The sequence below is a fragment of the Rhagoletis zephyria genome, unplaced genomic scaffold (assembly GCF_001687245.7).
Source record: "Rhagoletis zephyria isolate East Lansing unplaced genomic scaffold, Rhagoletis_zephyria_1.1 Rzeph_scaffold_00002, whole genome shotgun sequence".
In the NCBI taxonomy this organism is placed as follows: Eukaryota; Metazoa; Arthropoda; class Insecta; order Diptera; family Tephritidae; genus Rhagoletis; species Rhagoletis zephyria.
The window spans coordinates 1,093,369-1,119,124 of record NW_016157086.1 but is presented as its reverse complement, the minus strand read 5'-3'; the positions used below and the strand labels follow the sequence as shown (position 1 = coordinate 1,119,124).

Here is a 25,756-nt window from a genome sequence, read left to right as displayed (position 1 = left end):
GTAAACTCAGAAAGCAATAGGTACTGGGGACAGGCAGAGGGCCTTAGACAGTACAGAATTTTTTGTTATCCTTTTGCTAGTAAAGATATAAATCTCTTGAGTAGGGCCTACATCAAGTTGCTAAGTGGCTACCTAGCCGACCATAATCACCTGCGTTCTCCCCAGAGCCGGATTGCCAGCTTTTCCTTGAAGACGAGGAGATATCGGGGCACATTATATACTATTTTCCAGAATTAGCCAGACCAAGAATGCAATACTTCAGGTTAGGAATTCGTCTACCATGAAACGTTTAGCTTTTATTAGGGAGGCTAATAACATCTTGGGCTGTCAGGGTTAGGAAACATCATAGGTATACTAAAGATCTTCTAGGTGCCGGTGCCCTTGTTTCTATTGCACCAAAAAAAATTAACATTACATTAACCATTTTCGTCGGTTGCTTTTTTTGCTAAGAAACAAATTGATAGATTTTTATTTTTTTTTTTTTAATTTTGTATCGTTATTTTTTATATTTCTGATCATACCTAACCCTCGTATCTTTTTTCGGACAAAAAACTATACACATATTTTGCTTCGAAAAAATTCCGTTTCGCAGTAACTCCAATAACAAGTAACAACGACAAATTTTAGCCAAATCACGTGGTCCACTCAAGTGTCACCCAAATGGGATGACACTACCATCAACACTAAGTTTCTATTAAAACTCCATTGTGAATGAACATTCCCTATTGGCATCTTCTTCTGCTAGATACTTAATACCTCACATTATCAGCTATGCAAATTTTACGTGTCGCAACAACACTTACGGTTATTATTTTTATTTGGCTTACAATTGTTAGTTCATTTAACAGCATTAATGAGACAGTCAACAAGTTGTTTGTGTCAATTTGTTGATTTTTAGTCATATGGGGTTTTTATTATTTTTAATTGTATTTAAAGGGTTTTTCAGTAGGGACTTTGCTAATTCAATCTTCAATAAGAGGCAAAATATTTAAAATTTCGACAGCAGAAATGTTTAAAACTCAGTTAAGATTTTTGGAGCTTGAAAGGGCTGTATAAAATTTAAAAGGGCCAAAAAAAGAGCTAGGGGCTAAAAGCAAGTTTCTGGGGCAACTAAAAAAAAAAATAGAGTTAAATCTAGCGCCAAAAGCACCAACATGGAAACACTGGTAGTTAATTTGAATATTATTAAACTTTGCCCGCTTGTGTACATACGCACTTCATATCGATTAAACGCCATATATCACAAGCAAAACAACCAAAACAGTTGAGAGATGAACATTAATGGTTCGATAACACTTAATAATGAAATTGTAAAGGCCCTATTGAAAACCCCTTTATTATTCTCTTCTAAATAATATAGTATAATACATTTTTTATTTGCTCTACTTAATGAAATATTTTTTTTTTTAACAATTGTACATCTCTAGTTTCTAATGAGTTGCAGTTGCTTAACGAGTTTATTTAGAAAAACCTGCCCAAGAAATTAAAAAATTAAAACTTAAAGCTACGAGTATTTGAACAAATTAAAGATTGGAGTTGAAGTATCTTCAAAAGAAAGAAATGAAGCAAGCTTAAAAGATTTGATACAAAAAAGGAAAAAAACGAAAAAAACAGATATGAATATTAGACCGTACCACGATGTATGGGACAAAAAAAGTTAAATTTGTCCCTAGCGATTTTTTTTTTATATGAAGGTGTATTTCTGGAGTTGAAATGGTTGCCCCGCTGAATCGGCTTTTCTATAAATTTTTCATTTGATATACATTTCTATAAATGGTACACCATTGTATAGGTATTTATTGATATAGACAAATGTATACATAAATGATCAGAATGAAAAGAGCACTCGATTAAGCCATGTCTGGCTGTCCGTCCATCCGACCGTCCGTCCGTGTACACGATAACTCGAGCAAAAATTTAGATATCTCAACGAAATTTGGTATGTAGGTTGCCCTTTACCCAAGGTACGTTGGTATTGAAATCGGGCAGTAACCACGCCCAGTTTCCATATAACGATATTTTCGAAAAATTCAAAAACTACCATATTTCAGTAAATATTCAATCCAAATTGTTGAAAATTAGTATGTGAAGTAGAATTATTATAAAAAAATACCTAATATTATTAAGAAATTTTTGGAAAATGGGCGTGACCCCGCCCACTTATGATGAAATTCTGTATCTCAGTAGCCGCTTCACCAATCCTTACCAAACTCGGTCCGAACCTTGCTTAGGATCCAACTAAGAAATAGATTGAAAATCTTTGAAAACGGGCTATAACCACGCCCACCCCCCATATAACGGTAATTCATAGAAACATGAAAACTGCGACAAACCAGATAATTCACTCCGAATCGATGATTGCAATAATCACTTAGCAGAAAATATGATTATTATAAATTTTTGGATAATGGGCGTGGCGCCGCCCACTTATGACCACAAATGTGTGTCTCGGTAGCCGATTTATCAAATTCAACCAAAATTGGTGCACCTTAAAACCTAGGTAAGGAAAAGCAACTTGTTGAAAATTATTAAAATCGGCTAAAATTACACCCATTTACCCACCCAATACGAAAACTCCGATATTTCAAAAACTGAGGGCACTTATTTACGCCAAGTTAATACCAATCTCTTAACAATAAATAAGACTTTTACAAAGGATTTCTATCAAACTTGATTCAATGATTTCATTAAGTCAGCATATTATCTAAAACGTTTAAAATCGGGAAAAACACCCCGACTTATCATGGAAAGGTAGTTGAGAGAAAGATGAAATGACGCTATTTGAAACCTGCGCCGGGCCGATAAAATTCGGTTTCGCCTGAACGTATACATCTTTACTTGTTAAGCATCTCTTACTATTAATTACAGTGTACCGTTTTCAGAAAAAATTTTAACTTTTTAGTTTGGCATGATAGGATAATATTTCTGGAAAAAGTATGTAGGCTTTACAATGGTGTACCTTTTTTAGAAATCGATTCCAAAAAGGAAGTTATAGAAAAAACCTGATTTAGCTTAAAATGATAATTTGTACACTCCTAACATACTCTCATAGTATGTAAATACTTGTTCAAAATAGTCTGGAGCAAATTGAACTTTTTTTGTGATACAGTCTAATGAATAGCATGTGTCGTAGAATGTTTTGAAGTAAAGCCTCATTGCGCTTGTTTGTAAATACAAACATCGATGAAACGAAAAAGCGAAAGGATCGTTGGGCTCTAATTCCCAACTTCAATGAAACAAAAAGGCAACAGAAGAAAGAATAGGATGGCGGGGGTTGTTGAGCGCAATTAAGACTAAGATTAAGACTAAAATTGCGATTACGATTATCTTATTAAATTAAACGAGCAATTCTTGTATATATATATATATCCATAGGGTTCTCGGAAACGGCTCTAACGATTTTGACGAAATTTTGTACACAGATAATGTTTTGGATTTTAAGATCATCTGTATAGGCATAATCTCCGAGAAGACTCGTATAAGGTTGCCACCTATTCGAAATTAGTGACAATTAATTAAAAAATCATAATATAGGTATCAAATGGAAGGTATTTTAAAGATCTCTAATTCAAAAATATTTTTAAGAGGGTTGCCACCTATTTTGAATCGCAAGTTTATTTAAAATTTTGTTTAGAAAAAAAGGTAAAATATTACTATTCATGGGTACCAAGAGAAGTTTCTTAAACAATGCTTTCCCTATATACAAAATGTTATCCCTTAGGATAATAGTGTAAGGTTGCGATCAAGGTTGCCACGCTTCTATGTAATACAAATTTGTATTTTGTTAATTTCAATCAGCATTTTTTGTAAGTATACACAGTACATGTACGCTTAAGACTTGTACTATGGATTCCGACGTATTTCGGAATGGGGTTGCCACCTAAATTTTAGAGTAAGAAATTTACTTACTAGATATCGAAATCCATTTTTTTCAATTCCAAAATATTTTTTTAAAGCTATCCAAATCTTGAAAACTTTAAAAAGTATATGCACTCCGGGCAATGCTCGGTCAACCTGGTACTTAAGAGTAATATACTAATTAAGAATAAAATTAAGATTAAGAAGATTAAAATTAAAATTCAAATTCAAATTCAAGTTACAGCTACAAATACAATTACAATTACAATGAAAATTAAAATTAGAGCTAAAATTAAGATCAAGATCAATATAAAGATTAAGATTAAGATCAAGATTAAGAGGAAACAAATATTAAAATTAAAATTAAAGTTAAAGTTAAAGTTAAGATTAAGATTATTTTAAGATTAAAATTAGGATTAATATTATGATCAAGATTAAGGTGAAATAAAAATCTAAGTTAAGATTAAGATTGGAATTTAAATTTTGATTAAGATAAGGATTATCTAATATTAAGACTAAGATTGAGATTAAAATTTTGACCAAGAAGAAGTTTAGGATTAAGACCAAGATTAAGGTTAATGTTAAGGTTAAGATTGACCTTAAGATCAGGATAAAGACAAGGTTTAATATTAAGATCAACTTTTATTACAATGCAGAAAAATTCTCATATATACATATATGCTGATCTAATGGATAATAGGTAAAAGATTCACTTCAGTCACGCGTGGGATCGACATTCACCTCTTTTGATTAAAAGACGATCTCTTTCGCCCAGAGCTGAAATAAAAATATTGAATGCACAGACGTATGCAACAAAAGATGCACAACACTTTTGCGTATTACTTGAATCTCCTCATTCTCATGTGTGCAATTCTCAAAGAGTATAAACAAATTTTTTGTAGGGACAAAACTTGAAAACCAAGTACATATGTATGTATGTATATCTACTAGCTGCTAATTAGCTAATACTTCAATTCAGCGTAAAATTAATTGTTATTTACTAAGAACTCACCGTTTCTATCTCAATCGATATCAATTTTATCCACTTTTGCGCGCTTCTTTCCAAACAATTTTTATCTACTGCATCTGCTTCACTGCTTGCGTTCTAGTTAATATAGTCCACGCGCGAAGTTTGCACTGCAATTAAAATTTTTGAGCAATTGAATATTTGTGAATTATGTTGTAGAACAGGAATTGTTTAACTAAATATCAACGAACCGCAAACGGTATATATATATATATATATATATATATTTTTTTTACATAGAAACCAAAAACACGTCCATATGAGTTATACATAACAAAAAAAAATAATGTCAGCATGTATAGCAACATCAACACAGATCATAACACTTATGAATACAAATCAAGAAAAAAAAACAAGAAAAACCTACGAACCCACAAATACCAGATAGAATTAGCGGAAGTTAAGACGATTGCTTGGAGAATGTGTGAAATGAATTTGATGAGAAAAAATAACAACTTTCGAATATATGAAAAAACGTACACTGCCGGAAAAAAGTATTGGCACAGCAAATTTTTCGCAATATATGCAACCATTTTTTTTTCGCCAATTTTTTATAGAAATATGGTTTATTCTACAACAAAAAACATTAAAACATAATTCCCAAACTTTGTGCAAAACTCACAAAAACTCAGCTAATTTAAACCTTTTAATCAGATTTCTTTTTTGAGTATATAGATTTGTAGCCCAATTAATTTAATTATAATAAAGTATAAGTTTTAAGTAACTGGGAATTATCATTGATTTTTGGCAATTTTTTCACGCAGTTTCTTCCATACAAAAAAATTTTTTCGAAAATACTTTATATGCAAAAATGCAAAACAACTTCACCAAAAAAAATTCTCAAAATTCAATGCGATGGGCTGCAAAACTGCATACCCGAAAAAATTCTAAAAATCTAATTAAAAAGTTGAAATTTGCATGAAAATTTACTGAATTTTAGTTTAGGAATTTTATTTTTATGTTTTTTGTTGTAGAATGAACCATATTCTTATAAAAAATTGGCGTAAAAATATTAGAAAAGAAGTGTATGCATATATTGTGAAAAATTTGTTGTGCCAATACTTTTTGCCGGCAGTGTACATACCTACATAGCTACATAAATACATACATACATATCAAGTGCAAAAATTAATGACAAATGTGTGAGCTAAAGATTAAGGAATCACTCAACAAAAAAATTTACGAAAATTATTAAATGAACAACACACGCGAATTTTTAACAGTGCGATAAATAAGAAAATATCACAAATCAACTACAAAATAATTAAGTCTTAAATAATATGTTTATCAGGAGTTAAATAATTTTTTAACTAACTATCTACAAGTACTTATACAGCCCGTATTACCGCTACTTTCAGAGGACAGTTGATTCGGATGTTGAAGCTTTCGAGGAAACATTAACCGAAGATTATTTAAGCAAGGATCTAATCTTATTATCCTTGCCTAAAGTGGAAAAGAAAGGAAAGTGTTGAATCAAGTTCCACCGTATCTCATGATTACTTTCGCTCCGTTGCTAGCCGAGGCACCAAATAAACTTTCGTTTTGCTGGCGATGTGTTTTCCGCAAAGTTGTTCTTATACAAAAAAGGCCCGAAAACTGTTTCCCTTTCTGATAATTTTTCGCATCCTTAAATGTCATCAAAAATCGTAGCTATTTCTTATTCAAGCTTATGCTTGCTATAAGAAGGTATCAGATTCAATTACTGTTGGAGGCAACGAATGAATATGTATTTCATAATACTGTACCAATACTTCTGATATGATTTCCTGTGTTTTTTTTCAAAAACTCTGAAAAAACACCTGGGAAGTGCAAAGCGAAAACGCATTTAAGAAAAAAATTTAATCAGAAAAATATCAAAAAAGCACACGGAAGTGTATATGCAATTCTCAAACGGAGTAACTATTAAATTATTGTTATAATTATTGGAAAAAAATGTTCAGAGCTAGTAAAGTAGGCAGTAAAGAACGTAAACCTTTTTCTATATTTCTGTTTTCTTAATATATCTCTTCGCGTTAACCTCAGAAGGTACCCAGGTTCTCGCTTCGAGTTCAAGCTGCTTGTGTTTTGGCCCTTTTCGCTTCAAATTCCGGGGTTTCCTTCACCGATGTATGGCGCTCTAAGGTACCTTACGTGCCACGTATATTGATGTCGAAGTCCGGTATGATTTGCTTTGCTTCTGTACTTTCGCGAAGTACTCTTTTGAGATCTGTTCCTCCTTGATCGGCGAGGTAAGAATACGTAAAGCTTTATAAAAAATTCTGACGTCAAAGATAAACACTAAAGACACAGTTTTATGATATTTGGCCTATGATTTCGCGCGTACGGTGTAATCTATTCCGACGCTTAATATATTTTCTCATCAATCTCAGGATAGGTTGACCTGAAAAAGGTTTATCTTCTTAGAGCCTAGACTGGCTTTCCCTTTGAGATAATCACTTTTGGTGTTGGAAAGATTTCCTTGACTGGGCCTGGGTCTTACAAAATCCTACCTGTCCTATTTTCTCCGAAGCTAAAATTGCTGTAACAAAGGTAAGACTGGCTGTAGCATGCTACCGGAAAGATTCTCTCGAAAGAAGTTATCTCTTTTACTTCCCAGAAAGGCCTTTAGCACTCAATACCTTGGCCTGGGGCACTGATCTCGGTGCTGGATAAATATTCCTGACAATGATTTCCATCACAAGGATAAGCTCTGACAAGCGACTGCGATATATTGGTAAACTGTCAGGGCGCTACTAGAATTATAGATAAGACTCAACCCTACAATTTTATATAAGGGACTGTCTGGGAAATCTGATTAGTAATTCGACAGTTCAATACACGAAAGCTGTACAGAATCAGTGGACAGTAGCAGCGTACAGCGATACTTTCCCTTGTCGGCTGGTAGACGGAAAAATCTGCGAATTGATATCACTTCAACGGAAATTATGAATAGAAGGAGCCTCTATTACGGTATTATAAAAGGCCTAGCCTAACATATTTAGCAAAAAAAGATCATGATATATGTAGATAGTTTTGCTAATATCAGGGTTCCTTATATCGAGAATTCACTGCAGCGTAACATTCATGGCAAAAGCACTGCACTGCCGAGGTCATTAAAATATTCGGAGGCATTTATGCGCAGTACGAACAAATCTGATAAGCAATTGAGCCAGAAATACCAAATTACGCATTACTAGACAAGTTTAAGGAAGTGCAAAGAATTGCGACGCAATCATATTACTTGCAGAAACTGAAGGCATTGCGTGCAAAGCAGAAGTTATGATAATATGAAAACAATATGTCGTAATAAAACGAAAGGAAATGAAAATAGACAACAGCCGTCAAATGGCGTTCGCGTGCCACAGGACGTATGAGTGACGTGGAAAATTGCAACAAAAGCAAATCAATGGACATGGCCAGCCAAACAACGTGGGTGGTGCTGCACATATCTACATACATAAATAAATGGTAATGGCTGGCAAGCGCGCAGACGTGAGTGGGTGACTGAAGGAGTGTTTGGTTGCCCTGGCGCTTTGTTTGGTGTATGTGTGTGTCTGTGACAAGCTGGCTGGCTGACTGACACATGTGAAAGCAGTGGAAAAATTATGATTGCTTAAAAGTGTTTTTATATGCGCTAGGTTATATACATATTAATTAAAATAATTTTTTTTTTTATAAATATATAAGTATAATAAGTGATATAGTGATATTAATCGTATGTATCTTCATAAATGTTGCTTGGTGCGCTTTGGCGGACACCTGACAGGCATGCAAATTATCATTCTCATTTAACAATTAGGCATAAATTGATTTTCACTAACATTTTTTTTTTCTTAAGTGGACTCGCTGGCACTTTTTTCACTGACGTTCAAATCGAAGCGATAAAATATATATACATATGTTTGTGTGTAAAGCAGTATGGCAATCACAGCAAGTTCACCAGTTTAAGCTTTAATTTTTATATTTTTTTAGCGAAAATTTAGTTAGTGTTTTCCCTGTTTATTTCGTTTTTCGCTATGTGTCGCTTATTGATTTCCGTTCCGTATTGCTTTTTCTTTTCACTTTAACGCTCTTTTCTTGACTTTCAGACACAGCAAGCAGAAAAAATTTAGACAAGCTTCGCGGCGCACTGCTGAGAGGTAACTGAAATTTTGTTAGACGAAAATGTGGTTAGGCGAAAAAGCGTTTGGCTGACGCAAAGGCGCAACGTAATGCAGAATGAATTGAAGTAGCGCGCATACAGTGAGACACAGGCACACACACACGCACACAATGTACATACATACAAATGTATGTATTTAAAAAAGTCTATTGAAAAGTTTCGCATACACTTGGCAAGCAACGACTTATCAAAGGAAAAGTAATATATTGGCGCTCTTTGCCCGTGTGCCGGTGTGTGCGTTTAAGTTTTTGTGTATGTAGTTGTAGCAGACGGCGCGCCGCATGCATCGGTAGTGGTTTTGCCAATGGCTAAAATCATGCTTGTATGCAGCGAATATTGGTAATACCTGGACGACACGGGTATAGTAAAAACAACAACGACAACAAAAATAAAACAAAAGTTTTGCGATAACAAAAGTGCGCGTCGCGACGCTAACGATCAACAACAAAAACAATAGCAAAATCTACTGTTGTAAGCGCATGATAAAAGAGACGAAAACCGCAACAACAACAGCAGCAAAAACAAGTAGCAAGCAGCAATAACAACAAGCAACAAAATTAACGAACAATAACTTTGACTAGCTGGCATTGGCAACGGCTCTCGAACGGTACGGCGCTGTGCGATAACGATATGTACGAGTACCAATAATGCCAAATATTATTATACAGTTACTTAAACAAGTGATCATGTGTTGATTATTATTATAATTTTTTTTTTGTAATTTTTTTTGTTATTTTTCTATAAAAGTATTGTTCAGGCTTTAACCAAAGCCATTTAAATCAAAATGTCTGACTTTATATAAAATTTAGGAAAATTGAACAAGTTTTCAAAAAAACTTCAAACTTATTAAACTGAATCTCTAGAAAATTTTTAGGTAGTTTTATAGCCCGTACAATTTTAGTTTAATGAAGTGCAAGTTTTAAGCGACTAAAAATCGCGCTCATCTTTAATAATTTTTTTATTGCTGTCGGAACATTCGCAACAAAATTTCGAAAAATCAATGCATATTTTTATAAATTGCATTTGATATACATATGAATGTATATACAGTTGAAACTTTGATTTTTAATGTTTTGGTTAAAGCTTGTACAATATTTAAAAAACAAAAAACAAATTTAAAAACCCGTATTTACTTCCTCCCAAAACTCGTATGGCCTCATTCATAAAAAATATATTAGAATTAAAAAGCTTTATGAGGTAAGACTTTCAAATATTTGTGGGTGTAGTTAATATATTTTCGTAGGTACTCAAAATTAGGTAAAGTATCGATTTTCCCATGAGAGCTTAAATCAGTATCTACCTTTTTTTATCAATTTAACTGAATTCAACTTTTCAAATAGTTTTCAAACAGGTGGCTATTCTATAATTTTTTTATTCTATATTTTAAGTTAGATCCCTAGCAATAAATCGGTGAAAACTGCATTCGATTACATACGTTAGTTTTCGAGTGATGAGCAAAAATTTAAAAAAAATTTTGATTTTGCTTCTGCTGCTCTTCCATATTAATTTTTCTTTAATATCTATAATATACAGGCATCTGCCTATTACAATTTTATTATATGAAATATAGATAACAAAAAAAAATACTTATAAGCCTTGTGAATATTTAAAAAAAAATCAGCACGTGGTCACTTGTTTAAGTCACTGTATTTATGTGATAGGAAAGGCGAAGAGGTGGTAGAATTCCCAAAATTCGCATACAATGTTTTTTTTATATTCAAAGTTTAAAAGGATTATAAATGTTTCTAAAGTCCAATCGATATCTTAGAATAAGCAAAAGAAATGTAATGCAATTCGAGTGAAAAACTTTAATTTTCGCTCACAAAGTCTTTAGCTTTCCTTTCCCCTACCCGTTCATTGCCTTTCAACCAGCCCTACAGAAACAAATTTCCCATTATGGTTTTGAACATTTCAGATGTTTATCCTCCAATTGTATTACAAAATAAGACAAAATTAATATTTCCATTAAAGTTAGTTTTTACGTGGCGGGATTTCAAAGCCAGAAGCTGGTTAGCGAACGCATCAGACTTTAGCGGACTCTTAAACCGAATACTTCGGATAGCGCCACTAGAAAGTAAGTGCGGCGCTTACTAGCTTCCCAGTAGCACTTAGGATCATCGTTCGATTGATCGGAGAACTCTTCATTGCACGTTTTCGATTACCCGAAATACTCAGATTGCGAATAGTGGTGCCGTCACTCAGGCACTTTCACATTAGGGTTTTCAACGTCCGTCCGTTTGGAAAGGTACGTGCCAGTGTTAGGAGCTTTTGACTGAGAACTATATACCTTAATAATAATAATAATAATAGTTTGGCGCTTGCACAATATGTTAGTGTTTGGTTTAGCTTCTCCTCCAATATCGGGTGTATGCCTTTATGTTGTCAAATAAAGGGAAGGGACCTACAGTTATGGAGCGACTCCAAACGGCGATTGTATTTTTACCCAGCTAACCAAAGGAGTCCGCAAGATGCGCAATTAGGACTCTCTATGCGCTGCGCTAATCCACCTAGGGAGGCTCCGAAGAGACTTCAAAAGGAGCATATCCGCCGGAGAAAAGTGCTTCCAGCTAACCAACGGATTCAGCAAGATGCACAATTAGGACTTCCTGTGCGGTGCGCTAATCTTCCTAGGGAGGCTCTGAAAACCGTCCCAAAGGAGCATATCAGTCTATGGTATTAACAATCTTACGGACTAGATTACAAAAAGCCTTAAAACAAGATAACAAAAAACACCTTGACTCTCTTTTCACTCCATATTCGGAGCGCTTCGAAAACGCTCCTTTAAGATGTTGCTGAGGGAATCCTTTTCCATTCCATGTGCGGATCGCTCAGCATTTGGCCAGCTGTGTATTAGAAGCTGTTTTCATGGCCAAAACACACTCCGCGGTTTGCAATTGCCTGCCGATGAGCGACCGCTATTAGAAAAACTTGTATCTTTTTTTCTGATGTTGGTCGGAAATTGGCCTCGAACTACTATCTTAGAGTAGCCAAAAATGATACGATTCAAGCTGAGAGATATTTATGTATTCTTGACTTTCAAACCCTTAATTGCTCCATTAGGATGTAAAAGGAGTACTCCTGGATTTGACGCCTTGGGAGACATAAGTACAAAATTTGCAAATCTTGCTTATGTCTCCTTAATAAAATTACAAGGAGTGCTCCTTTATTACTCAATTTTTAGGTCTTCCCCAAAAAATATTTAGGTTAGAGAACGATTATCTTAAATAGATAGAATAATTGAAGATCCTTCGAGTTTTTGTGGGTAGGTATATGTAGGTCTTCGCTTTGGATAGATGCTTTTTGACGTTTAGAAAAAGCCATTGCCTTTGGAGCAGAGCGTACGAAATACTGGTTATTGGCGCTATGAGCCCACAACTAAATTTGCTCTTTCGCCGCAAAATCCGGATTTTAGTATACATAAATACATATGTAAGTATGTACCCCGCAGCGTCTAGAATTTCATTGAATTTGTGAATTTTTTTCACACTCACGAACAGCGCAGAATTTCTTAAAAAATAATTAAGGTGACAAATGTCACGAGAAATGTGGCTTGAAATCTTCGATTAACTGTATTTTTTCTACTTCGGTGATTGACATTCTTCAGAATACTTTGCTCCGTATTATTCTACTGTTAGACTAGTGTATTTGAGCATCAAGTGCCGGGTGAGGCCGATGAATTGCGAAAAAAAATTGTCATATCACTGTAAGTGTGGCCGCTGCTTCGACTGGTCTGTAGTTAAAGTGACAGTTATATAGGAAGACATCAGCAACGACAAGAGGCTACTAAGATGACTGTTTGCATCCACAAAAAATTTCATTAACAGCAACAGCATTATGGCTTGCGGGAATGCGAAGAAAAAATCAACCAATATCTATAAATAAAAAAACCCAAACCAACAGTGTGACAAAAAAAAAAGAAAACAAAACAAAGAGACTCACAGAAAGAAAGATGGCATAGCGGCATTGAATAAAAATTGCGCTGCAAAATTATTAACAACAATGTATAAATGAAGCAGGAAAAGAAATATGCAATAAAATTTGTGATAATTTGAAAAATTGAATTGTGTTAGCTGTAAATTTTTATGGAGAGTATTGAAGTAAGTGAGAAGAAAAATACACGATAACATGATATGTGTCTTTATAATCAAAAAACTTATAGCACATTTTGTATACGCTTGGAAGGAAAGATTAATCCAAATGCCAAAATTTTTACTATTCATAAAGCCAGGCCCTCAATTAAAAAACAATGTGACAATCAACGGATAAAAAATTTAGATTAGAAGTGTTGTTCCCATCCATAAGAGATTGGAGGAGACACCGAGTTGCGGATATAGAGGCTACCTCTCTATACATCGACGTATCCAAGATAGGCTGAGGTGTAGGAGCGGTGGTCCTACTCCAAGGAAGTCTTTGTTGTTCTTTCTCTACGATTGGGTAAGGATACAAGCATCTTCAACCGGAAGTCCTATATATCCTCGAAGCCTGTAAAATCATAGGCAATAGAGTCGGCTGCAAGAGTGAAGTGATAATAAATTCTGACAACTAGGCGGTGCTATTAGCATTAGCAACTCCGGTTACCAAATCTGAATTAGTTAGGGAATGCAAAATGGTACTGCGCTCAGTGTCTCAGTTGGCTATCGTCTCTCTTGTCTGGGTTCCCGGACATAGGAACATAGAAGGCAATGAGAAGGCTGATGATTTGACGAAGGCAGGAGCCGAAGCGCTAACACTGGGTTGTCTTCTTGGAGTAGAAAGTGACATTACTTTGCCTTTTCTTCAACCGTCTAGACACAGATGGTCAGATATAGAGACCTGTAAGATATCGAGAAAATTATAGCCTGATTCTAACAGGACGAAGACCTTGGACCCGCTGAGCAGATCAAGGCTAGAAGTGTTCGGAATTGTAGCAACCTGATCCCTAGGCAAACATGCGTAAGAAATATCACTACCCCGTAAAAGGATTTGTCGCAGTTGTCAGCTAGAAGATAGCTTAGAAAGTGTCCACATTTTTTTTTGGTGAATACCCAGGCTTTTCGACTATTAGAAATAAAATATTAGGTAAACGCCTAGTAGCACAACTAACTGATCTATCAGCAGATTCATTAGAGAATGAAAATTGTTTGACCAAGCAGCATAGGATGTACATAGGCAGATATCCCAACGAGATGTGTATCAAACTGCGAAAGGACCCAGAAAATACAACGGACATGACTTGAGTAGCCAGTTTCAAATCACTTCAGAGAACTTGTACCTGTCAAAAGGTTATAAAGTCTCCCAAGCGTAGGTAAATTTATCTGGTCACTTGCAGTCTATTGCATTCTCTTTAGTATTCACTCGACAAATAGCACAAGCAAAACCTTTTCAAGCTCTAAAAAACGAAAATACAGCTTTTGCGGTTAATACGAATAGCGCAGCTGTTATCTTTTTCATGGTCAGCCTTTAATATAGCACTAAAAATTTATGTATCGCATAGACCCAACCTATTGGAAAGTAATAGACCCGCAATATACTCACTTAGTAAGGATGAAAATGGATTGTTTCTTAGGCCTATACGTGACGAGCAAAGCTTACGAAGTTTACTGCAAATAGGACTACTATTACTGCACCTCTCTCAATAACACCACCCGGTTTAGACATTTACGACCAAGAACAAATAAATATAATCGATTCAATACTTTATATGTGAATGGCTTCGACTTCAAGGAATATGCTTCGTATTTCTGAATCAGTTCTTCGTGGACGGACAGGATTTTATCTACTTGCTTGCTTGAACTTCGAGTGAATTCCCTATTCGAACTTGGTCCAGCCTAAGCCATCGGTTGGAATTTATCAATGGTACTGATCCCAACAGCGCTTTGGACTATGAAGTAATATTTCTCTGAGCCTTCTTTGATATGGATTGAACTTTCGACAACACCTCGAGGTTACTATCGATCCTTTTTTAGAGCCTTTTAATAAATTAACTTCTGCAAACGCTACCCCACAATGGTGTCCGTTGCTAAAGCTATGCGGAAGACATGGTCAAAGTGAAGTGAGCACTCTTTTTGACATAATCCAAAGGGCACTAAAGATAAAAAAGAACTAGTGAGCTGGTGTGAATCTCGTAAACTCAACAAAAATAGCCATCATTCCATTCGCAAGAAGTCGAACCCTAACGGCTATGTGAACTATGAGTTATATCAGAGTCAGTAGGGTTTCTAAAGTGAGATATTTGGGCATCACACTACAAGCTCACATGAAAGAAAGATTTTGATATATACAGAGAAACAAACGGCTCTAATGGTATCTAATTAACCGACTTGTACGAAAATCTTGAAGTTGCATGAATGTGTACTATGATAATAAAGCCTATGACAGCCTTAGACACGTTAACCTGTGTGTCGCTAGTCAACTTAATGACTAAGAAGAGTACATTCACAGAATAACCAAGGCATGGGTGTACATAAGCATAGAGCGGGCGGCCAAACGGTCGCTTAGTAATAACTTTCAGAAGGTTTTTTTGCGTGTCAAAACTATCTGGACTCAGCTACTCCTAACCCAAATCCCCCGGAATGGCATCAGCAGAGTTATTAACTTTGAAAGGAACTTCAAAATAGAATTAGGGAATGAGGCAAGCTAAAGCTATATTAATTTGATACACATAAAAGGTCTTAATTCATATGGATAAACTCCAAGTATATTTCCAGTATAGGTCCAGGCGAAAATCAATCAGGCACAATCTCGGTCTTTTGTTCGCAATGAATACACACCTTATCGAATATCTATATAAATATCTGGCGGGTGATGATGACACCTAGATTGTTCAAAGGGATGTTGCGCCGAACCGTTCCCAGCACAATGCTGGTCTCAAATGATTTACTTTTGCCTAAAGCATCGTTTATCAGAAAATACAGCATCGGCCTTTTTTCTATGGAACAATGGAGAGATAGGGGATCGAAAACTGTACTTATATTGTATATTGTATGAGAAAAATATCATACACCTTATGCTGAACATTTCGCAGAGAGTTTTTCAGTCATAGCTTTTTTGCAGTACTCATGGCAGCAGGCAGATAATTGATTATAATTCGTGGCGGATATTATAACAGCAGAGTCTGAAGTACGCGCCAGGCAAATTCTTTGGCAAAGAGGAGAGAGCTTAAGTGGGAACCAAGATTGTGTGCTCTGAAGGGTAAAACCTGTCTGATGAATTGGCGAAGGATTAATCTACGGCTCATCCAAAGGAACCAGCGCTAATTATCAGACTAAGTTTGTTGGAAATTATTAGACAGATTCGGGACCTCTTTTTTTAGTGTGGCTCAATAACTTCAAAATAACTCAGTGCTTTTTGAAAATACGGATTGGGAAATGTTTTTTCAAGCTGAAAAGGAAGAAGCTATGATCACTAGACCGTATGATTACCGCGTGCAATACATGAGGGCAAAATAGGCCGCAATAAATATCAGCGGCAACGTAACAATGATTATGCAGTGCGCTTTTTGACGTCGAATACGTCTTACGTTCCGGTATGGATACCTTTCGTCCACAGAGCAGATGGGAACGCAGATAACTTGTGGGACTATTGACTGGTTACTTCTGGCATAAACGCTTGACTGTGATCGGTATACATGGCAGCCGCATTTGCCCTTCCAGCCTTGAAGATGATGAGATGGCGGTACGCGTTGTTTTGTGCTAGTTCCGACAAATAAAAAAAAAAAAACTGATTAAATTTTAAGGACTTTAAAATGAAAAAAAAGACAAATGCGAAGACAAAATAAAACGGATTAACTTTTAAGGACTTTAAATTGAAAAGAGACAAATGCGAATAAAAATGGTTTATCAACATTTTTATTAACACAATAATTTAGCTTAAAATATGATAATTAATATTCTACTGTTGTACACTTGCTGTAGTGCGAATAAAACCTTTCAAATGTGATTTACAAAACACATAAGTCAATCTAAGTAATAAAAATAAGTAGGTAATCGGTCATGTGTACAGGCAAAAACAAACACTTTTACGACATTATATATATATACATACATATGTATGTACAACGACGTACGAGTACTTGAATGTAGTTACAAGTACAAATGATAAATGCTAACGAAAAACAACGGCCTGACACAAAAACAGCAATAATAAAAATAATAAAGAAGAAAATCACACAAAAATAATTAAATTAAGCCATAAAAAATAAGCGAGTACTTGAACTTCACATGCAGATAAATAATATTGAAGCCAATATGTATGTACCCATATATGTATGTATGGAAACAAAAACACACTTGAACTACAGAAAAACAGCAAGTCAAGTGCAAGTGTAATATGTACTTAGTAATTCATATAACAAAAGGTGCAAAGTTTAAAAATAAACAGAATGCAATAAATTGAAGTTTTAGAAGTATTTAAGAGAGATTATGTAATATCTTTTTTAATTGAATAAGAATACACTTTGCACGAAATGCCATAAAAATAAGTAATTGAGTACTTTTTCACTATGCCCACATAGCTTTAAAGTGAAAGGTCAGAGTTATTTGATTTAAATTAAATATTCACATTCATGCATAGCCTTATGCATACATACAAACATATGTATGTATCTTTTATATATACACATAAATATGTGTATCAATTACTTATGAACACATCTGCTGTTGATAAAGTAAGTATACATATTTACATATGTATGTGCATTAGGGAGTGTCAATTTCTTTTACTATTCGCGTATAGCATAGAAGGATTCTACGTGTAATTCCAAGCAAATTTTGCGAAGAAACCATGGGTCTAAAATCACTTTGGAGTTTGCCAAACTGCGAAAATTAGCTTCGAAGAAAATGTGAAAATGTTCACTGTTTCACCTTCTAGTGGCAGTTTAAGAAAAAGATAAGCGCAGAAATGGTTTCCTTATAACAAAAAACGCCTTATAGCATGTTTTTATGCAAAATTTAAGCATTTCTTTACGACACTATAGCAAAATGCTAATCGCAATTTGGCAAACTCCAAATTGATTTTAGACTCATAGTTTCATCGGCAAATTTGCTTAGAATTACACGTAGAATCATTCAGTGCTATACAAAAATCACCCCTACAAATTGACCCGCCCTAATGTACATACATATTTGTGTCCACTAATTTGATTGGAACTAATTTGATTTGAATGCCAATTGGCGTTGAGTCCCAGCTAAGATTTTTACATTTGTTTAACTTGTGTTCCCAACAAATATAAAGGTGACTAATAGTATGAAGGCAATTAATTCGAAACGAAACGTAATCTGCATACACAGTGCATATCACTTGTTTGCTAAAAAAAACCAACTAACTAAAAAAACAATTCAAAATCTTAACAAGCATCATCTATTCCTCGCATTTATGAGGCTAAGTGTTTAAGGCTAGAAGGTTATATTAAATTAAGGTGGTTACATCAAATTAGATGCACTCTTGGGCCTTAAGCAATCGCCCTTTCCGGCACCACTACCAACGGTAATTGCCAAGAACGCAGGTTTACCAATGACAGATGTTGTTACCGGCGGATTCCCACGGACTGCCTTGCAAAATCTGTTGAGTTTATGAGAATGAGTTGAGATGAGTTCACCTCTTCATCGTCCAAGTAACTGCAACTAGTGAGAATATGGTATGTTATTTAGTCTTACTAGATTTAGAATTGCGGCTGTTAGAGCCTGAAAAGATCTTTTGACTGGCTTCGATACACTGTCGTTTAGAAAGACCTTGCAGTAGCCCATTTCATGGCATTCGACCAACGTTTGCAGAGCGGACTTGAGGTCCCAACTGTCACAGAGTAGTCCAAATGTAGGTAAAGGTACTTCCCCTCTTTTTTTCTCGGTGAGGTCAGCTCAACCACCGTAAGGTTTCCTATAATTCCACCCATAAGTCAGATGCTACCGAAAGAGAGGTGAGGCATGCAACAACTAGCTTTAAGCGCAGCTTGAGCGAGCCCAGTTCCCAACATCCAAACCCCCCNCCCCCCCCCCCCCCCTTTGGTATCTGTGGTGATATTTACCTTGCCTGTTTTCTTAAGCACAGCTACTTTTGCCTGGAAAATCCTACATTGATCTGTAGGCCTAAATTGAAGGTTGATGGAGGGGTCCTAAGCATAAATAATTTCCACCTATCCTTCCTTCAAGCTTCGACTACTCAGTGTAAATGTTCTACGGTGCCTACTACCAGCACTGTCTCCCGTCCACTCATCCCAATAGGATATGTATATAAGTGAAGTAAGAGTTAATTGGTGGCAGTCTAGCCGTATCGCAATGAATTTTAGAGTGTAGCCTGTATCAGTGAAGCTATGTTAAGTATGATGTTAGGAGCCAAAGTTTCTAAAGACGGTGGTCGATTATACCTTTTTGGGATTCCCGACTAGGATAGTCTCCTGTGGTGCATTCCATCGGACGAGGACTCCAACCGAAATGAAAGGAATGCATTTTGTTTTCATAGAGCAAAGAATTTACCTTAGGAGGGAGGGCCCATCCCTTATCGATCGCGGTAGAGGGGAACTGATATGCCTTTTTTTACTAATTCCCCAATATTAGGCTTCCTATTTAGAGTCAATCCCAAGTACTCAATTCGATAAGAAATCGAACACCTCCAACTGAGGGAAGAGCCGCGTAGGATGGATATCTTATACATTTACAGCAAGTCCACCATGGCTCAGCCCATGCTCGATGGTAGCACTACATTATTTCGAAGCGACAGTTCTATCACAAAGCATGTTTAAGTTTAACTAGATCGTTTTCTAACACTAAACTTAGATAAGGATCTGAAAATTTCCCACGTTATGCCGAACTCACTGTCAGGACCTTGTGCCTGAAATCTTCCTCTATCAACTTCACGATTATATGCAAGGCGTTGTCGATCGACCTTCCTTTAAAGTAAGCATGCTGAGCAGTCGTTGCAGTCGATCACCAGGAATCTCGTTTTTAATATGACTCTCCAGAGCTTTAAATAGTAAGGTAGAGAGACTGATAGCTCTGAATCCTTAGGGGAATTGCTTTTGCCAGCTTAATATACAGACGTCTTTCTGATCAGTGATTCAGCCAACGAGTAGCCACCTGCATAGTATTTTACAAGTGGCCTGGTGTATTGCGCTCCGATCACGCTGGCTTGAGGGTCTTTTAAGAGTTTATTGACCGAATAAAACGTCGCTCAAGCAAAAGGTCACACAAGCCGGTACCGCTATTTCCAGTATCGTATGGATTGGTTCCTCCTGGGATTGAGTTGCATTGAAAATGGATGATCTTAAGCGACTACTCGCACATCTGAATTAGGAGAATGGCACCCCTCTACGCCTACACTGAAGGCTCGTCACTAATGACTTAGCCTTCTCCATTTCGGACTTGTAAATTTCGATTCTTTTTTTTTTAAGTTACAAACACGAAGATAACTTTGTCCTGCGGGCTATAGTAATGTCGGATTTTTCTTCACACTTTGGAAACTCACTGGAACGGACCTCAACTAATTGCGTAACTTCACAATGACTTCTTTTTACAATTATCGACCGAATAACTCTTGTGAATACGTAGTGATTTGACCTGTTACTGGGAGTGATTGCACTTCTACAACGGAATTTATGGGACAAGACCTAGTGGAGATGCCTACGGAACCTCGTTGTTCGGATAGGGTTTCGGAAGCATTTTAAGGCATCCCGTTGCCACGATGGGTGTGACTTTAAACTAAATCATTTTTGTAGCTCAGTTCCAAATTGTGCAGCATGACTCCGCAGCGATGAAGCAAATGAACAGGATACTAATAGCGATAGCAGCCTTAGAATCATTAGATCGATTGTAGCGTCACTATAAAGCCCTCCCTCCCCCTTTTTCATTGTTGTCGAACTAAACTAACGGTAGGACCAAGAAGCAGGCAGTTTGAACAGGATCGGACCAAAGAGAGAAGGGTGTTAGTTGAGTGGGGTTGAGCTCACATATATGTAGAATTGGTTGGTGGCGTACGGCAAGTATCCACATGTCGGACACTCATTGAGGATATTGGGGTCGAGTCTGGACAGGTAGCTCTTGAGAAGCCTACATTATCCAGACCGTAACTGGGCCAGGGTGACGCGGGTCGTGGCAGTTGGAGCTCCGGGTCTGACGCAGGGTGTGGTTGAGCTTCGATCACGGCATTCATAGACTTTACTTCACTCAAGACGCCCATCACTTTTCAAATGTGTATGTAAGTACATTACACCGTACCAGAAAAAAAATTCGGCGTACACCCGAGTCTTAAGTGATATTGGACAGCAATTTCGTGTAAAAAAATTATGTATTTTTTGGCCCAACGTAGGGGACGCCTTTTTACATTTTTCGTCATATCTTCGGCATTTATATTCGGATCTTAGTGTATGATATATCGACTTTTTTTTCTCGACGCAATTTTGTTTTTTTCAAAGGTAATGTACCACTCTAATGTCGGCAAATTAAAGCACGGTAAAAATCATTGAACTTTTGCTAAGAGTTGGCAAATTATAGACTCTTGATATTTTATAAAAAAAAAAATGTTTTGCCACATACTATTTAAAATGCTTTCGAATTAGTTTTTTGCAGCGATATCTTATGCCGAAACACTTAAACATATTTTCGGATATGGAAATGGCCCAATGAAAGCGAGATTCTGTAGCTATTAACGTACTTTTTAAAACATACAAACAAAATCAAAAAATTACAAGCTTAACGGCTGTTTGAATTTGGTGCTCCTCTGTTGACATCACGTCCACCTGTTTACAAACGCAACACGCACGTACATACATAAGTGGACACCCTACAAGACAGCTGAGTATCATATGAGTACTCATATTATCATTACTCCTAATCACAAAAGTGCTTATCAAAGTCCTCATTTTCGTTCAGGCCATGGGAAAAATTTGAGTACTTTCCCCTCAATGTTGTCATCAGAAAGTCCTCAGTACTAATAGTCAAACTACTCATTTATGCCGTACTACAAAAACAAAAGTGTAAATGTGTGAGAGTTTTTGCCTAAAGTGCTCAGCAATGTCTTGTAGGGCACCCATTCATGCATATGCAGATAAGTATATAGGTACATACATATGTACATATATTACCAGCACCTCTGGTCATCCGGTACAACAAAAAACGCATTATCGAACTTTCTTCGAACAAAAGCACGAAAAACGTATGTACACATATGTACATACATACATACATACATACATACATATTATTGTACATACATCCCATGTTTTTTTTTTCTTTTGTTGCTCTTACTATCACCGGTTGCTTAGTTTTTTTAATTAAAACGACGAATAAAACAATTTTTATAAATATGTACATATCCGATTTGACATTCCGGTACCGACTTTCCGATTCTCTGAACTGAATTTGCATAATAAATTCAACTTTTTCAATTTTTATAACGACTTAAAGTGATGGCGCACGGTCGTATGTATGTATGTATGTACATATATGTTTGTATAAACGTGGATACTTAAGTAGGTGGATACATGCATATATGTATGTACATATACACATTAGAGGTATACGCCGCCGAGCCACGCCGCCGCCGCCGCCGTTTTTTGTCATTCCTCACGCGCCGCCGCCGAGTTACGAAAATATCGGCGCGGCGGCGGCGGCGGCGGCGTTCGGCGCCTAAGGAATTTTGTACAAAATTTTCATGATATATGTACATTAAATACATCGTTTGAAGGAACTAAATATTACTTGTATAAAAACACAATTTTACGAAATGAAAATTACATTTTTAAATTAGTTTTTTTTGCATAATTTGGGCCACTGGACAAGAGTATGATCTCCTTTATTTTTTCCAAAAATAGCATAACTTAGAAAAAACATAGGTAACATATTTTTTGACGACAGCGTTTATTACAGTTAAATTAGGGTCGAATACTGGTAATCTAACGATTTTTTTCCGCAGTAGACAATTCTTTTCTATACTACAAAAATACTACTTTTTTATACACCTACTACAACAACAAGAAACTTATAACACATCAAAAACTTTAGCTCCAATATCTCAGAAAGCAGTTTTAATAGAAGCGGCCTCTTTGCATCTAACTCCTCAATTATTGAAGATAAATCAAAGACAAGTTGATTTTTCTATGTATTTTTTTAATATTTTAAACAAACACTTTTTTGCTAATATTTACATTCGTAAGTTATTTTATTCTGGGGTCCCACATAAGTATACAAGTACTAGGTGGCTGTGTGAAAATTACGTTAGCATTCCTTAGTGGTGGTCAAACCCCAGGAAGGTTTTGCTCCCTCGCATCGCTATGTTTTCTACACAGGGTTAAAGTTCCCTCTTTATGGTAAACATTAGTATTATTTTTCATTACATTCGGTTCTCCTTAGAAAAATTTGGCGCTTCATATTTTAGTGGAAGTTTTAACCATCTATAAGCCATTTTTTTCAACAGTGGGTCAAAAAGTCCCATTCTGGTTCGAGTTGATAAGACTATTGCAAAAATTTATTGAGAGCGACATAAATTACCCCAATAACTAAACTTTAAACAATTTTTTTTTCTTTAAATTTAAATAGTACATACGGATCTGTAGAGAATATAGAGATCCGTGTGTGTATGTATGTATATACCTCAGACCTGCTTCTGTTCGCCCATCAATCAGCGCCAGACACTCAACATTTTAATTCAAGTAGGAAGTAACAATATTTAAATTTAAAACTAATTCAATAATGAAATAAATAGAATTATAATAATAGAATAATTGGCATGGCGAATGCCTAACGCTGACGAGTTGAAATGATAAGATTAGTAGCCTCATGGCTCTTTGAAATCTACCTTATGAGAAGTAGCGCCGGCGTTTCCAGACGCGCCGGCGTCGCCGCCGCCGCCGAATATTTTTGACGTTGACCACGCCGCCGCCGCAAAGCCTGTCGGCGTAAACCTCTAATACACATACATATGTACATAGGTATGTAAAGGCAAAAGTGGCGTTGCAAACATAGCGGAGTACATGGCGCTAGCGGCGATATACAGAAGAAACTGCTGCTAGTCATTAGCGGTTGTAATTTTAATTTTTTTTTTTCAAAGTAGGTACATACTTAGTATTTATTTTCAAAAGTTTACATATAGTACCACATAGCGTTTGTATACATATTTTTGCTAAAGAAGTTTTTTTTGTATTTATCATTCCATATTATTTTTGTGGCCATTTCACTATTTTACGCGCAGAACACAATCAGACAAAAGAAATAACTAAGAAATACTACTTTATCGCACAAGCAAAACTACCTGCTTACGTTGCGTTACAGCTTTACGAAGTATGGATGTGTTCGTCGTTTGTATCCGTGAATGTTTGTTATTTTACTTGTTATATGTACTGTATACGAGTATGCGAATGCGCAGCCGCGATCGTACCGTTTTGACCGACCACTTCAACGTTAAAAATTGAACTCCAGGCAGCCGCACACGCGCCAAAGTAAATCAGCCAGCTAGTAAGTTAGTCAGGCCAGGGCAAGCAAAAAGCCCCCAGAAGCCAATCAGTCAGCCAGCATTTCAACCAACTCGCCCCACCGTGCCACAACCACTCACCTCTATCAGCTAGAGCCGGCTCCAACGACATTGCATTGCTTGAAGCACCCACAAAACATGCTGCTGTGAAGAAAAAGCGTACGAAAAAATTTACAAAAACAAGTTGTGGAGGAAAGCGTAAAAGCGGCGCTTTTCGCAAACGTTCATAATTGAGCTTTTTTACTTTAAGTGCCTGTAGGAAATTTTCCTTCTTGTTTTAAATAGTATTTTAATATTGTTATATGGGCAATTCTCAATTAGTTGAAACTTTCGCATGACTCGACAGCTTTTATTCGGACATAAATTTATTAACACACATCAGGTTAAATATATAGATACAAAGAAAGGCCCACCGTACATATTTTTTAGCCAAATATGCATATAATTCAGAAATAAAATATTCACAAATAAAAGTGTGACTCTCCTATTTTTTCACGTTGCAAAATATGGTGCGCTGATTCCTCATGTTTGAGTTTATAATGAACTGGTAGTATTTGGAGAGCAGATTAGAATGCAGTGCGTTACAGTCCATCTCCACAGGCGTAAGGTTTTGCCTACCAACTGTCATTTTTATTGCCTGATAAACATTTTATCAGAGGCTATATTTGTGCCTGCGTATTTTTTTAGTTCACTGAGGAAGGTGGTTCACAGAAATACTTCATTGCCAGTGTAAATAAAGGGATAAATTTATCATTTTGATAAATGAACTGTCAAACTTTGTATGGAAATCTATTTAACCAAAGTTTATCACTTCATAAAATGACTTTGGTGGATAAATGTATAAATTTCAGCAAAATTAAACTCTTACAGGTTGCCAGGTAGTCGAACACATAAAAGCAAATGAGCACAATGGACGAGGTAAGAATGAAACGTAACTAGCCATATAAGTTAAATAATAAACAGTTTTATGCAATTATTTACCAAAATGCGTTCATGAAAGAATGCGGATAAACTGATAAATTTAGGAAATTTATCCCTTTATCACTTTAGATGAAGACCCCTAATAATAATAAATTTGTGCTTACGCATTTGTTAGTGTTTGACCGAGCTTCTCCTCCAATTTGTGGCGTGCGTATTGATATTATCACCAAAGGGAGGGACCTACGGTTTCATGCGGACTCTGAACGGCGATTGTATTTTTATGAAGCTATTTTCATGGCAGAAATACACTCGGAGTTTTGTCATTACCTGCCGAGAGTCGACCGCTATTAGAAAAACTTTTTTTGTTTTTTTTT

The 25,756-nt window shown here is 36.0% G+C and overlaps 1 protein-coding gene across 7 annotated transcripts in view; it reads right to left on the bottom strand.

Annotated features, from left to right (window-relative positions):
- The window catches only part of hebe (protein), a 60,892-nt gene extending 35,184 nt beyond the window's left edge, over nt 1–25,708 (bottom strand). The window contains exons 1-2 of one of the 7 annotated variants that reach the window (XM_017621287.1): nt 25,547–25,708; nt 4,871–4,995 (exon numbers count right to left, since the gene is read on the bottom strand). The gene's annotated coding sequence lies outside the window, so the exon portion shown is untranslated. The other 6 variants (XM_017620886.1, XM_017620951.1, XM_017621212.1 and 3 more) reach the window with 6 other exon arrangements.
- Nucleotides 25,709–25,756: the final 48 nt, after the last annotated feature.